The sequence below is a fragment of the Apteryx rowi genome, unplaced genomic scaffold (genome assembly GCF_003343035.1).
Source record: "Apteryx rowi isolate R43461 unplaced genomic scaffold, aptRow1 scaffold_16, whole genome shotgun sequence".
Lineage (NCBI taxonomy): Eukaryota > Metazoa > Chordata > Aves > Apterygiformes > Apterygidae > Apteryx > Apteryx rowi.
The window spans coordinates 1,750,529-1,755,027 of record NW_020447863.1 but is presented as its reverse complement, the minus strand read 5'-3'; the positions used below and the strand labels follow the sequence as shown (position 1 = coordinate 1,755,027).

The window sequence follows — 4,499 nt, the reverse complement described above, 5'->3', positions numbered from 1 at the left end:
GCAGCCTCCCTGGGTTTTTCGCCTCGGAATTTGATACCTCGGGGTGCTTTTCGGGCTTCTCGCCGTCCTTTCTGATCTTTCGCGATTTTGTTTTTTGGGTTTTTTTTCCTGCCTTCTTAACGTCTCTGCATCAGCTGTAAACATACCGCATCCACACAGACCCCTGGATAAACTAGAAATCCACAACGATTTCCGGAGGTGGGCAGCAAGATCGGTGCAAATGCGCTGGCCCTTGACTGGAGCCAGTTTCTGCAGCGCTTTCTCGAGCAACACATGCAGAGAAGGCAACGGGCCCTCTGCCTGAGCAAAGACAGAAGGATTTGGCTTTGAAATATTTCTGTTACACAGATAACGATGATCACCATTTGCTGGCAGACCCACTCCCATACAGTGTTTAGCATTGGCCTCACACATGCTTCCAGGGCAGTAAACAGTGGAGGTGAGGAAGGAACACGGATATACTCTCCAGCTTTTCTTTGGGGACACCTTTTTACATAGAGCAAGCCAATTTGCCATACGTTCTTCCACTCCAAAGTTGTAACAGGGACCTTGGTCGGCCTCATTACATTCCTGCTCTTGGGGACTACGCAAGTTCCTAACTAGGCCTATGGAAAGAGGGAAGGGGAGGAAGGTCAGAGGGGGATGTTGATTAAATGCATCTTACAGCAGTGACATCATCTTCCCAAGGCATACTACGCCAGGGAGTCCATTTCTGATCGGAGGGGCTTGCAAAGGCACAGCAGAATTTGTACTCTAGGGATGGGAGGGTTTTGCTCTGAACCTGGGTAAGACAGAAGTGGAGCCTTGCAACGTGTATGTTTTATCCATAGCTGCATACATATTTTTGCATGCATGTGTGCACACACACGTGCACACACACACACACACACACACACATATTCATACACAGAAAAAAACAACATAACTCTTGTAGAGCACTTCTCATTCTCACACTCCAGCTCTCCATCAGAGAAGGTATGATGGGTACAGGACTGTTACCTCTCTCTAACTGCTATGGCCCCGTTCCCCTGGCTGCTGTTTGTCTGCCTTTTCAGTAGTGAAGTCATTACTGAGTCCTGGGAACATGCAAAGAGCAGTAAAACAAATGTAGACACATGAAATGTTGAGAACATTTTCTGCTGAGTGGCGAAGGGCTTTGGAGTCAGACAAACCCCAAATCAATGCCTGGAACTAAATACAATGGAGAAGACTATGCTGAAAGAACAAACTCCCTATCAAGAGATCTGCGAGGAACACAGTGTGTTTATGTTCATGTGAATGTCTGGAGGTTTGATTCGCATAATGAGAATACCAATGCAGTCCTGCACTTACAGTGTGTGTTAGTGTGTAGACCAAGACGGTGTCTGTGTGTGGGGGGGAACAGTGGGGTTRTGTGGGTTGAAAAGGAGCTAGCATCCGTGTGAGAGAATGAGACCAAGATGCTGTGTTTAAGCATCTTGTGCTTAAACGGGGTGGACTGTGCGAGTTCAATAACGTGTGTGTTTTGTGTGCTTGGCATGTACATGTGTGTGAGGGAGACCAGGACTGCTTGTCTGTGCAGTGAGTGGGAGGGAGAGAGCCTGGGTTTGTCTGTCTATCACTCACTAGTAGACCGGATCAATTTTTTTCCTTATTAAGGAAGAAAAATAAAAATCCTGTCACATTGCTTGCACCCAAGCCTGATCTCCTCTTTACTCACTACCTGCTCCTCTCACTAACCCCAAAATACTTCTCTACAACTCTCAGGAAAGCGGCTTAACTGCCATTAACAAATTAATATTATGCACCCAGATGAGCAGCCAGAGTAAAGCAGGAAGGATCCTTCGGTCCTACCTAGTGCAGATGTCAATCACAAGGCTAAATCCATACGTTAATACTGCCAACATTTCGTCTGCAGCTTGCTTCCTTCCCTCAGAGGAGACTGCATCTAAGAATTGACACCTCCCCCCCCTTACCTACTCCCAAGTAAATGCACAGAGGGACCCTCCAAAGCCAAAACACATGCTCACACCTATAGCCTTCCTCTCCTTGGATCATCCATGGGTCTTTAGACCCCGGCTGTGCTGGACCTCGGGAATGATGTAATGGTGTGGAAATGCCCTCTCCCCTCTGTCCCCCTAGTCCCCACGGGCTGGGAAAGGCAAAGTTATGCTCCGCACTCAGCCTGGTAAGCAGCGTTGTGGGCTGAGCTGGGGGAATCAATCTCCTCGGCTGTAGGATCCAGGCCCCCCATCGCAGCCCTCCCACGGCTCTGCGCTGGGGTCTCCCACCCCCCTTTAGAAGTAGAGGCAATCAGCCCAGTGTGGGATTCAAGGCGACAGACTTTCCTTTTCCTCCGTGATTTGCTTGTCACTTGCAAAAACGGAGCGCTGGATTAAGTGGAGATGACACCATCTCCTTGGGGACGGTCCCCCCCACAACCCCCCCCCCCCCCGGGATGTATCGATACTCCGGAATACAGATGGAGCCTGGCTATCTCCCATCGCCACCTCCACGCCCGCCTCGCCGCCAGCCCAGCCGAGACGGGGGGCTGAACCCCCACTGCCGAGCAGCCTCCGGGGGCTGCGTGCTTCCCCCGGGGGAACCAGTCCTCCCAGTCCTCCCAGTGCCGGCGAGCCTCGGCGCCGAGCTCAGCACACGCACACACAGAGCCGCTAACTGGGTTACAGGACTTTTGCCACGCAGCCCCCCCCCCCCCCCGGTAACTCCGCGCTGCGCGGGGCGGGGGTGCCGGGGAGCGAAGCGGAGGCGGCGGTGTGCGCGGCGGGGGCGGCGGAGGCAGGGCTGGGAGCCGCCGTGCCCGGGCCGAGCCCGCAGCCCCCCGCAGCGCCGGGGCAGGGGCAGCGCTGCAGCCGCAGCGCAGAGCTCGCCTTACCTGATGCTAATGTCCCTCTCTGGCGGAGATCTGCTCGCCCGTGGGTTTTATTCGGCTCGGTAGGAACTTGTGGGAGAGCTTCTCTGTCCAGCTCGCATACTGGGTGCTGGGCTGATAACGCAGGCGTGAAAATCCTGGGGCTCTAGCAGTCCTTTTCATGCTCAGACAGAAAATCCCCCTCCTTGATCCAGATCGCGAGCATTAAGGGCAGAGGCAAAAAAAGATCCTTTTTTTCCTCCCGCTTTCTTTTGCTTTTTTTTTTTCTTATTTTTCCCCCTTTCCCTTACTCCTGTGCCCCCCCCTCTCCTCTGCTGCTCAGTTCATAGCCATCGGGGGAAGGAGCAGAGGCAGCAGGGAGAATGGAGAGGGGGTTAGAAATAAAAATGAAAAGGGCTCCAGGAGGGAAGAGAGAGGCTGGGCTTGCCACGGGGGAGGGGCTTGCAGCGGTCTGGAGAGGATGAATGGGGAAGAGGAAAGCAGGGAGGAGCCCGAGCTTGGCCATTTTATTCTAAGAAGTGTTTTGTACATAATTAGGGAAGGGGGAGGGGSGGGGGGGGGAGAAAAAAGGAGGAACTTAAGCTCCGGCCAGACGGAGCCTTGGTCGTGGGAAGGGAAGATGAGAAAGGGAAGGTCTGCCTGGACGGGGCGGGGGGTTGTGTATGGGGGGGGAATTAAACTTGTCTGCCCCTCAAATTTGGGGAGGAGGTGGCAGCGAGGCTGGTTGCGATTCCAGGAAGCCCCCCGCCAGCCTGACTCGGTAGTGGGGTGGGGGGGGATACTCGCCACTCCGAAAGGGGGGGGGAGAAGAGGCCGGGACCCCCCCGCCCCGTCGTGCGGGCGCGGTTCAGCACCGCGGACAGCGCCGGGGCCGTCGGGCCGGGGCGGCCTCGCCGCGCCCAGCCTCCGCCGGCCGCTGCGAGGCTGCTGCTGCTTCCCTCGGAGGTGCCCCCCCGGCTGCTGCTGTCTCCGCCAGCTCAGCCCTGCCTCTTCGGGCAGCGTTTGGCAACAGCAGCCTGTTGGGAAGGGAGCTGGGTCGTGCTTGAAATTGGTTGGAAAGCGAGAGAGCCGAGCGGCGCTCGGAGGCGTGAGCTGCGGTCCTGGGGCCTGCTGGCTCGTCTGCTTCGGGGAGGCTAGAGTTGGGGAAGAAGCGGGGTGGAGGAATGGGGCCTCCTCCTACCCAGCTTGTCTCTGGCTCACAGTAGCAGAATGCGGCTTTGCAATTGCCTAAGCACTTCAAAAAATGCAAGGAAGATCAGGGAGGAACAAGTTAAGAGACAGGGGTGCCTCAAGGGCATTGCCCATCCAGACAAATCTTAGTACCTCAGCAAAGGCAAACCAGTACAGGAAGAACATTTAAAATTTCTGACCTTTGTGTGAGGTTTCTAGTCAGTGACCCCTCAGAAAAGTCACTAGCTGTGCTCTGCTGCCAAAAAGCAAAATAATTAGCCATCTTGTGCAAGGCATATGGGCAAGGAGGGCAATCAGGGAGGCCCTCCTTCCACCCGCCTCCTCTGGCCTGCAAGGACAGTCTGTTCTCTCCTTCTTTCACTGCATTCCCTGTAGCTACAGAATATTGTCTTAAGCTAAATCTTCAGCAAATCTTTCCTAAGCAGAATTAGAAGCC

The 4,499-nt window shown here is 54.5% G+C and overlaps 1 protein-coding gene across 1 annotated transcript in view; it reads right to left on the bottom strand.

The window, feature by feature from the left end:
• Positions 1-3,097, bottom strand: part of BRINP1 (BMP/retinoic acid inducible neural specific 1) — an 89,904-nt gene extending 86,807 nt beyond the window's left edge. The window contains exon 1 of the mRNA XM_026059769.1: positions 2,876-3,097. The gene's annotated coding sequence lies outside the window, so the exon portion shown is untranslated. The remainder of the gene's footprint in view (positions 1-2,875) is intronic.
• Between the last annotated feature and the right edge of the window lie 1,402 nt (positions 3,098-4,499).